This window comes from Frankliniella occidentalis, unplaced genomic scaffold (genome assembly GCF_000697945.3).
Source record: "Frankliniella occidentalis isolate FOCC.00 unplaced genomic scaffold, Focc_3.1 Scaffold40, whole genome shotgun sequence".
Taxonomy (NCBI): Eukaryota; Metazoa; Arthropoda; class Insecta; order Thysanoptera; family Thripidae; genus Frankliniella; species Frankliniella occidentalis.
Window position 1 is genome coordinate 617,580 of NW_026267170.1, and position 11,265 is coordinate 628,844.

Here is an 11,265-nt window from a genome sequence, read left to right on the forward strand (position 1 = left end):
GGAAATTTTGCAAACGATTTGCTGCTCCAACAAACAACTGCTCTTTCCACCAAACATACCATTAAAACCCCGATCCTATTGAACCTTTCTTTTTTCGGTGTTAAATTTTGTTAATTTTACAGTGTATAGTCCTCTACTGCAATGGACTGGTGGACGACTTGTGGCTCCATAGTCGCTCTATTCCTGGCGCCACCCTGAGTCTCCGGTCGGTCCGAGTCGCCTGGCCCTTTTCTCCCCCGGTGGCCGGTCCCCCGTCGGTCACCGGGAGCCGCTCTAGCGCACCCTGCTGCTGCCCGGGGGCTGGCCGAGGGCGTGGCAGGTGCTAGACTGGACTGGGTCAGTCGGCAAGACGGCAGGTGCCACCGATACACCCCCTCGCCTCGGGGATATTGTCGAGACGACGTAACGAGAAAGTGTGCCGCACTGCCGCCGGCCGGGCACATGCCCGCCTTCGCCTTGCTGCCTGATCCCCGTTTTATCCGCTCCTTGTATTTCAGCTGCTGGTCCACAATTACTAGACAATCAGGACGAGTCGTCGGTAATCAAACCTCACATTGATGGTAAATTAGCGACATTTCGTACCTTAGTACCGTACCACACCACTGCATCGTCATTTTTTTTTCTGCATTCAAGTAAAGATAAACGCACAAATGAAAAAAAATGTGCACAAATAGTGCCATTTCTTTTGTAAATATTTGAGCAGGTTTTCAGACTGAGTATCTTTTAATTCCGTCTTGAAATGAATACGCCAAAAGGTTATGGCATCCTCCCGATGAAAAATTCATGGCCTTTGCGCAGCGTTGACGGCAGGTGCAAATTACGGCCCTGTCAACACATTTTGCGCCCACGACTTCCGCGCCCGTACTAACAGAATGGGGAGGCAGTCAGCAGTTACGTGCATTTTCGTTGTTGGACGTTTGTTTCAAAGTAAACACTGGGCGTGGAAGTTCTTCTCCTCCAAAGGGGCAGACCGAGTGAGGCGGTGCCCAATGTGCTCACAAAGCGATGCGAATCAAGCTACCTCCCCCTCTCTTCATGTTGCTGTCACCCCCGTGTCCTGGGATCCCCCGAGACAGCAGGTGCATCCACGGCGATAATTAATCCACGCGGTATGGTAATGTGGAGCCTCACAAACCGCATTTCCATTCAGTCTATGGCGGCTGACTCCGGGCCCCGGCCTGCCATGTAAATCCGCGGAGCCTGTGAGGAGCCCAGTTGGGGCCCGCGGGCCCGCGTCCGCCACCCGCCTGCCAAACGGTACTCAGGCCATCACAAAAAGCGGATCATAAATTGTGTCGAGTTCTCAATTTACTCCTCTGGTAGTGCCAAGCCTTGGGCTGGGCACCCACGCAGAAAGGGTGTCCTCTTGCTTCGGGCGCAACTCATCAGGGGGTCTCTCCATACGGGCCTCGAGCCCCTCTGACCTCCACCCCCACCCCCCCTCCCCAACCCTCTGTCTGAAGAAGCCGACAGAGGAAGAGAGATGGAGAGCGCGCTCCAGGGATAGCGGGCGGGAGAGAGAGAGAGAGAGAGAGACGTTCAGGTTCACTCTCCTGATGCGAAGTGACTCCAAGGTGATGAATTGGATGCACGGAGACCTCTTTCACCAGAGATGAGGTGTGTGTGAAGCAGTAACAGCAGCTCGCCACATCAGTAAACCTTTATAGGATGTGTTTCAAACCAAAGTTTAAAGTGTTGTGATAGAATAATCGATTGAATTATTGACGAAGAAGTCTTGACCGTCTAAGAGCAATCGCGGTTTTGGGTGAGAAATGGATTATATCACCATCCAAAGCGAGGGGGTAATCACTACAGAAAGTAGGCGTACACATTTTCATAAAAGTTAGGGTGAAAGTGACAAAAAGTTGACTAAATGTGACGAGAGCGGAAAGAAAATGTGAGCAAAGGAAACTAGTCGTGCGTTCATCAGATCAAAACTGAATAACAGAGAGTGGATATAGGCATAAACATGAGGTGAACATTTAAAAACAATGAAAAAGTGAAGGGAAAATTACGAAAAATTAATGAAAGTAGGAAAGTGAAAAGTTGAGGTGTACACATTTTCTCGAATGATGATTACCACCTCGATCCAAAGTCCATCTCTACGTTCATGGATGGGTTAGATGGGAGTTCGATTGTCTTATTGACACGTCTTTGCTTTGTGTATACTGCTCGACTTCTAAGGTCGAAGTCAGAATTGAGAAGAAATAGACCGTCTCGTTTTCTGTTTCTCGACCAAACCTAGACGTAGGCGCCAAAAGATGGCTAGGCGTCGTAGTTATATCTACGTCTGGACGTCTAAACATTTAGGCCAGCTAGACTTGCTTTACACCATCAATAGATATCTATACGTTAATTTTTCTCTCAGGAAAGAACATTTTTACCATGACTCAGGAAAAAGTAAAAGCTTTCTTTAACACGAATATTAATACTAATTGGCGTCGCATTGACGTCCATTTTGCGATATCACATCACGCATCCAGGAAAATCCCGTCTGAAGTATGAATTGATCTTGTTTCAGAGAGATTTGTTCTCGGGTTTGCACAAGTTCGTTTTTCACTTTGAAACAATATAAGAATAATTTCCTTATTTGAGTATAGGCGATCTTATTTCAGTGATATTTTTGCATTGTTTCGTGAGAAAATTAGAATTTACTCGCGTTTGTACTGGGTGATTCAGAGAAGACACAGATTCGTGCGGTATTGCCTACCTCCCAAGTTCGAGTATAAATATACTCGGCCCAAGAAATGATTCTCCTGGCTGCGGCGGAAGTGACTTTAGAAATCTTACATCATAGCGAATTTCTTTTCCGTTCCTTTTTGTGGTTACTACGACCCCCCAGTCTCAGCCCCCTTTCCCTGCATTCTCCAAGATTTCAAGAATAATAATCATCCGTTACCGCCTGTCCGCACGACCCGACCACATGTCGCATGTGTGCGACAAGACGACGTCTAATTTTACCCAGTGCCGTCGAAAATCGGAGGATATTATGGCGCTGGAGTGCGGTGTCTTATGCGGCCCGCTGTGTCGGCGAAATGAAGCCGACCGCAGAGCTCCACCTGCTGAGCCTGCTGCTGGTGGTACCGCATCCGTGTGGTAGGAAAACCTCGCGAAAATATTTTGGAGTCGAGCTTTGCTTTTTATTTAAACACAATCGATGGTTGGGGTTTGTGCATGGGCATGCTCCGAATGTGTCACATGTCTAATTGTCGCACTTATCTCAACACCACTGTTGCATCGATCACTCTGCCCCGTCCGACAGGCATATATTAGCGCAAAAATGAACTCCCAATGAGATTTTCTTCGTAAATGAGAAGAGCCTCCAATCTGGGGCCGCTCGGTCATTAACTAGCATAACAAGCTACTACCATAAAAACTGTTGTTTTTCCTGCGGCCGTGGCACCCCCGCTGCGCGTGCGCCCCTGCCGGCCCCTGCACACCCCGGGGCCCGGGGGCGGCGGAGGCTCGGGCGGAGGGCCCCGTGTGGCCAGCCCTCGGCGTTGCCCCGGCGGGGCCCTTGTGGGGGCTCGGGGGCTCCCTTGCTCGGGGCCCGAGGGCTCACGGGGCCGCCCTGGGCCTGGCCTGCCGCCACCCTGCGGCCGGGGACTCCATAAAAACGAAATGCATCACACATCACCTGCGTGCATTAGTAATTATTTCCAGAGTGGGCCTTGCGCCTTTGCGTTCCACCTTTGACTTTGAAGTGCTGGCATGAAATAACTTGTCAAAATTTCGGTCCACTTTATTCTCTTGTTATAGCGTGATAATTGGGTGTGCGGTGAACATGTTTTCTCGTGAGGCGCTCTCTCTGGTTATTTATTGGCCAGCTCTCTGGGCTGACGCTGCAGTCGCATAGAGACGCGACGAGGGTGCGTCGCCTCGGTGAAGGGGTGGGGCCGTGTGCGCGCGCCACGCGCTGGCCTGCGGTGGCCACGCGGCCCGCCGGCGCCCCCTAGGGGGTGCTAAGCGATCGGCAGGGGGGCGCAACCGATCGTGGCCCCTCTGCCGCTACCGCGGGGCCCGGGGCGGGCCGCGGGGGGCTTGCACGGCGGCCCCTCGCCGAGGGGCGTCCACCCACACCCCCGCAACGCCCGGCTGCGCCCGGCTGCGGGGGGCCGACGCCTCCGCTCGCCTCCGCTCCTCGGGGAGCCACGCCGGCCTGGCCGCCGCTGGGTGACCGCTCGCCCGCGCCCACTCGCACCTCTGAAATTGTGCAGCCGCAGCGATAAATTTGCCGTCGTCAAAACGTGATGGTGCACGTTTGTACGTACGGGCGGGTGTGAAGGCATGGCAAGAGGTGTCTAATGAACTCAACGTGCTGGCTGCGTCTCTTCAAGCCGCTGCACCGGCACTGCTGGTGGTCATGACGAGGGTTTCACTGTCGGCGTACCTAACGTTCAGGTGGAGGCACGTCAAGTATGACCTCTCCTTGATCGAATCTTTCTAGTGCACACCACGACTTGGACGCAAGCGAGCTCCCTCCGCCGACCAGCGCACCACCACTACTAGCACCCCGACATAGCCATAGCAGCATACGAAGAGTCAAGCGAGGAACAGCAGCACATTAACGAAACGAATATGAAAAATTGAAATGTGTAAATTGGTGATTTAAATGAGGTAGGAGCCGTGCAGGGTGAGCTGCGCATCGCCCGGAGCGAATTCCGACCCCCTCCTGTGAGGCATGCACGGCCCTCGGCACGGCCGGGCCGGGCCCCTGTGGGACCGGCCGGCCAGCCGCCCATCGGCTGGGGCTTGGGCCCCATCAGGTCGACCACAGCCACCCCATACGGATTTGAACATAAATATTCCGGGCCGCGCTGATCAGCCCTTGCGCGCGCTCTCAGACGAGTTGGTGTTTTTAATCAACAGTAGGACTAATGGAACATTTTGCTCCGGCACCGGCATTCGCTGCGCCTCATTTGGGCGCGCTGTTCCTCGATGATCGGCAAGCGCCGCGAACCTAATCGGGTTAGCCGCCGCCGCAGCGGGGGGCCGAAGCTGACGTATCGCCGATATTATTTGATCAGCGACGCTGCGGAGCGAACGCTTATGACGCTTTTCCTGGAAAAGAAAGTGAAGGAGTCAGTATGTTAGGCTCAGAATACCATGCCCTGTTTTTAGTCTGTTATGGTGAGCGCTAGTGTACTGAGTTGGCACTCAAAACGCTTTGCTCTCCATTCACGATCATGTCAAAAATTTTAATACCAATGTTCTCATTGTTTTAACCTCTATTTGGACTTGTACAGTAACGAGAAAATAGGTACTAAAGGAAAAACATTTGTCCAAATTTTGGACGTGGTCTTGAATTATGAACTCTTTTTTGGGGTGCGGCGTTTACTGACCTCGATTCGATTGCTTTCCTGTGGTGGGGTTAGGGGCGTCCTCGGATGCCCCCGGGCTGACGCGCGGCGGTGGGCCCCCGTGGCGCCCTGCGGAGCGGTGAAGGGTGCCAGGAGAGGGTGCCCCTCGTGGGCCTCTTTGGGGCTCCCGGCGCCCCGCCCGAGGCTAATGCGCTGCGGCGCCCCGTCCCGGGCCCAGTGGGGGGCAGGCGCACCGGCCACGGCCCCTGGCGGCCCCGCGGGGACGGCGACGTCAGGTGCCGCCGACAAAAGGAGGGGGCCGTATTTGGCAGTGTCGGCGGCATACATCATGTCTGCATTGGCTCTCTCCGCCCCGGAACGGAGCGATGGCGCATGAGTACTGGAGCCGTGCGCACCACTGCCGAGCCGGCCACCCTCCGCGGGCCGGCCGGGCCTCACCCCCTCAGCGCGCCTCGTCATATAGGCCCCGTGGAATGCACCTGGGCAGGGCGGAGCGGGGCGCGCCTCTCCCCTGACACGTCGGAGATTTATTACATTTGGCCTGATATGCAAAGGGCGGCTTGGCCGTGCGCGCCGCGCCAGCCGCTATCGGGAGATAATTCCCCTATCGAAATGTGTACCGCGCCAATAGATGCTGGAGTGGTCCAGGCCGCCCTCCGCTACCGGATCGAGGCACCGCGCCGCGCGCGCCCCTCGACACAGAAGAAAGACTAACGATGGGAAAAGTGTTCTGGGCATTGGCAGCATTGTTGCGCAAAGTCGCCGACTCATGCCAACCTAACCAGCTGGGCGGGCCGTCCGCGCCAGACAGTGTGGCTCCACAACACTCACGCGAGCTGGGGCCTCCCTGAAAAAACGAAAATCATCATATCACTGCTACTACACCAACCAAATGGCCTCGCAGACCCAAGGGTAGGAATGCTGATGGGGTGGCCAGAGGGCTCTGGGCCCCGCCGGCCCGGCCCGGCCTGCGGACGGGGACAGAATTAATCAAAAGGAAGACCTCACTCGAAGGCTTTGCTATTGTGCCCCCCGACCGCCGCCAGCAGGTGAGTAGGAAGGATTGAAAACGGAGGGATCCAGCCGCAAACTACGCCACCAACGCGCTCTAGAACCGACGAAACTAAACACGATGCGACTTGTGTCCGTGAAAAGAAAGGGAATAGCAAAGGTTTCGTCCGTACAGAATCCGTATAAATGTTCTCGCGCTGCTCGGGTTTGGGGAAAAATCCCGCGGCAGCTGACGATATCGCCGGGCGCTGGACCGGCCGGCCGGACTTTTGCCTAAGTTATGACTGCTTGCCCTCGGCTCCGCTCGGCGCATACCTAGCGTGCCTCGGCCGGGCTGGACGGACTCCCCCGCCCCGAGCCAATTAGAGATGAGGCTTTTAGATGAGTTCCCACCACCGCGACCCTCACGGGATCGGCAGCAGCAACAACATAAATATGTTTTTGGCTGCCGCTGCTTCTGCCGAGTGTCACCGCCGCCGCCGACGGGGATTTGAGGCCCCGATAAGAAGAGTGTCCCCGCGAGCAGTATTAATTGCGTGACCCCCTTTGATTTACTGAACGGTGTGAGAATGCAGAGGAAGTGATCGCAGCGGGCTGCGGGCCGATATAGGGTGTGCGGTAATTCACGGAGGAGGAGAGGGGCAGCAGGGAGAAAGGGACGACTGAGGAAGGAGCCCGAGTCCCTTGATGGCGGTCAGCCCGCCATATAGTGTGGGTGTCCTGCGCGGTTGATTTGTGTTTACGACCTCTGTGTGTGTGTGTGTGTGTGTGTGTGGCGCGCATGCGAGTGTGTGTCTGGAAGAAGAGGCACTTGGCCAAGATGTAATGTCACAACAATGGCATCCGTACAAAATCCAGCATTACCGTGCATAGTCTCGTATCGTACAAATAAGAATAGAATTAAACTTGATGTGCGCGGTATTAATTTTCGCGTGATGATGGTGCTGCCACGCACCGACATGATCGATGCCGTGCGACGACTCTGCCGGCTGGTCGTGGCGGGGCGGGGCGGGGCGGGGTGGCCTGGTGCATCGATGCTCGCCAGATAGTGCAATGCGACATGGTGCGGTCTGTTTGCAGAGGGAGCAGGCGCACTCGCTCAAAGAAAGCGCCGCCGGAGAGACACTCCTTCCGCGGCCGGTATTTCAATTCAGACCTGCAGGACTTGCTCGCCACATTGACCACGTTTATACCGCAAAGAATGGCGACGCTATCGATGCTCTCCGCTCCGCACCGGCGCCGAAAACTTTCCTTTGAAGGAAAACTCTCGTGTAGGCCTCCGCATTTCTAGCCGGCGCAGCGAGACACCTGCCCGACGGTGTCCCTCTAGGGGGCCCAGGAGGAGGCCGGCCGCCCCGGGGCCACCGTTACGCAGCATAACGGGCGACAGGCATGAAGTATTTATGAACTGGGGAGAATAGTGCCCTTTTCTGTGAGCCCCTTTTGGGCCCTTCGCGCTCACAGGTGGCAGGGCGAGGACAATCATTTTGGGGCCGACAATGATGCCGCCATCAGCACGCGACGCGCTGGGCCCGCCGCGGCCCGGGCCCTTTGAGCGGGGCTCCCTTTGGGTGCCCTTTGGGGCCGCCGGGGCGACGGGAGGGCACCAGACTCCCCCCGAGGGGGCGCGGCGGGCGGACCTTGTCATCGAGTTACGCCACACTCTGATTGTGTCCTCATTGTCCAGTTTTTCCTTCTTTTACCGGCCGTTTGGTGAGAACAGAAGAACGAAATGCGCCCCGTGTCTGGAGATGACGTGGTTATAAGAAATATAATTGCTGTGTTCGCGCGGCCGCTCACAACTTTCCTCCGCTCTTTGTGCCCGAGATGTGGGTTTTGAGAGGCGCTCTGACGCGAGCCTAACGATACGCCTCGTTTTCAGAATTCATTAAAACAGCCTTGCGCACTATTATTCTTTGGATTTTTAGTCCCGAGAAGAATCTGTCTTGTGCAGTTTTCTAGGTCAATATTATTTATTCAGGTATGATTTGATCGTTTTTTTTTTGTTTTTTTTTAATTTCTTCAGGAAAATTTGACAGAAGGTGCACTGACTGCACACTCTTTTCATACCAATCAGGGACCTGGTTGCTCTCGGATTGCCGGGGTGAAAGCTTCGGCTGTGTAATGTGGCGCGCTACCTGGTACGGCTCTGGGCCCTGCGTGCCGGCGCGCCCCGCCGCCCCGCGCACGCGCCCGGCAGCCACGCGACAAAGGGCCTGAATCCCAATTACGTGCGCGCGTGGCGGGGCGTGGCGGGGCGTGGCGGGGCGTGGCGGGGCGTGGCGGGTGGGGCCGTTGGAAGACGTGACGGTACCAAAACGGATATCCATCACTGTTGTGGGGGCGTGGCAGTGTCGCGTGCCTCAACGGATTTTTTTGGAGAGAGAGAAATTGATATCGAACTAATCAACCGATTTCTAGTTTGGGGAGTGTTGCATGCGGCGTCGTGAAGGGCGGCTGCGCTGTAGGGTAGGGACGGCCGGAGATGGTCGCCGCAGAGCAGACCTTCGTGAGTAGGAGTGATCAGTGGAGGTGTAGTATGCAGATATGATACAAGTCGGATATATTTCTCCGTCGCGGGCGAGGCGGGCCGGGGTGGCGGCGGCGGCGACATGCCAGGTCACACCTGAGCACGCGCGTGTAGCTTCCGGTGCTCAGGTGTGTGTGCGTTTGATATGTGTGAAAACCGGTCTGAAATAAATCAATTATCGAGTGCGTACAAATCGTTTCGGGCCGTGCGCCGTTAGGGCCGCGCGTTTGTGTTTTACACGAATCGAATCAAATCGATGGTGTGAGAGATATGTGTCCCGGCCGTTTGAACATGTGTGTGAATAATTATCGCCCTTGGGGTTTACACCGATTATTATTCAACTAGTAATAATCTTTCCCCCGTTCTGGACGCTCAATTATGGGTCATCTGGGTTAGTATTTGACGAAACCCACTTTTTATTTTGCTCCCTGAGCACGTATGCAAGCTTCAAATTTTTTGTGTGAGTTATAAATATTGTGGTTTGAAAAACTAATACAATCAAATTAGTTGATGTTGATGCTTTGAACATAAGACGCGTTTGATCTGGCATACAAAATGCAAAATACCTATGGGATAGCACGCTTGCGAGCCTGTCTGCACTGCACTCGGAGCGCCGGAAGGTTAGGCCAGCCCGCCACGCACGCCTGCACGCCGGGCGGCCCAGCACAGCCGTAGGGTAGGCCGGCCCGCCACGCACGCCTGCGCGTACGGCAGCCTATGCAGTGTGCAGCCGCAGGAGCCCCGCCGCCGGCATGCGGGCCGACCCCTGCGCCCGCCAGGCCGCCGCTTTGACGTATGATCACTTATCATCAGGAGCGTGCAGATTAGGCGCAGCCCGGGCGGATCTGCCCCCGAGGGCTCGTGGCCGCGCCGGGGCGGCCCGGGGTGGTGCTGAGTGACTCACGCACCGTGTCGTATCGCTGGAATGTTGCCTCATCAAGGTGGCCGAGGGTGGATGCCCGACTTGGGCGACCGGCTGTCTGGGCCCCTTCGGGTCAGAGGGGGCGAGAGGGTGACATCCACCCTCACCATGACGCTGCGAATGTGAGTGCCTCTGTCCCGGGCCGAAGCACCTCCGCGAGTTGTCGGAATTTGTCGAAACGAACAATGGCGACAAATCAGGGATATCTCGTAAGGGCGTGGTCGTATTGAAATTGAAATCGATAATAGGTGCTTTGTGGTTGGAAAATAGGCTTTTTGCGTCTGGATGACAAATTGAGGAGGTGCAACAAATCTGATAGTTGTGTCTTCGATGCATCGATGGGGGATCATATCTCAGTCGCAGCCATAGGGCTCTCTCTCGCTCGTCATAAAAAAAGCTGTAAAAATAGTATTGTAAAAAAGACGTCTTTATGTTTTCAGATCAAACTTTTTTTCCTGCCCTTTATGTTTGGAAAGCGATGACTCATAAGACCCCTTACTTGTAAGCCAGTGTAGGTACAAGGCTCTGCATGACGTGTTAACATGCCTCGCCCCGTGGTGAACCATACGGTCTGCCCCGTCCCGCTCGGCCCCGTAGCAGTCCGAAGGGCGCGCCGTATGTACAAGGGCCACCCGTAGGAGACACCATCGTCGAAATTTTTGAATGATTTCATCATATACAGAGCATCTGCCGCTGCTATGCTTTCTTAGCTCTATGACTTCATCGCTATCAAGGTAGAACATCAACATTCCTTGGATCTGGTAATATGAGAAACAAGTTTATTGAAAAAGTGATTTTTATTCTCGTGTTTTGTCGAAGTTTCATGACGACCAAACGGACAAGCACTTATCTGATATTATCGCATTCATCCAGTTGGCCGTATGGCATAATTTCCCCAGATGCTTGCTTGCACATTATTCGTCCAACAGCAGACTCGCAGGCATAAGCAGCAACGATTCGCTGATGTGTCGCGCTTGGTGCCGAGCGGCCGAGCGCATTGCCTGTCCTCCGGGGCGATGCTAATTGACTCGGCCCGGTACACGGCCTTTACCACTGGAGCATGAGCTGTTCATAAACACCGTGTTGATCGTGCCGTGAGTAAGATATTTCACTCCTGCGGCGGCGGTCAGGCTCTGCTCGGCCCTGCGCGGCCCCGGGCCTGGCCGGACCGCCCGGCCACATAAAGCAGCAGGGCAGCATGTCGCTACCCCTAGCAGAGCAACAAGTGTGCGCCGTGCGCCGTGCGCCGTAGGGCTGTGCGATATTCGGGAATACCGAAACGATATCGGTATTTTTTTTATACCGATGCTTCGGTACTTTAAATTTCTGCAATTCGGGAACGATATTTCGAAATTACCGAAATATCGAAAAATACCGAAAGTTTGGGAATTTTGGTATTTCGGTATTTCGATATTTCCATAATACGAAGAATTGGGTACTGAGAGTGGGTGCCACGCCCCTCAAACCTTTACTTTTACTTG

General features: G+C 54.8%; 1 long non-coding RNA gene across 1 annotated transcript in view; it reads left to right on the forward strand.

Moving 5' to 3' along the window:
* The window catches only part of LOC127749218 (uncharacterized), a 132,821-nt gene that overhangs the window by 73,993 nt on the left and 47,563 nt on the right, over window positions 1-11,265 (forward strand). The window lies entirely within an intron of this gene.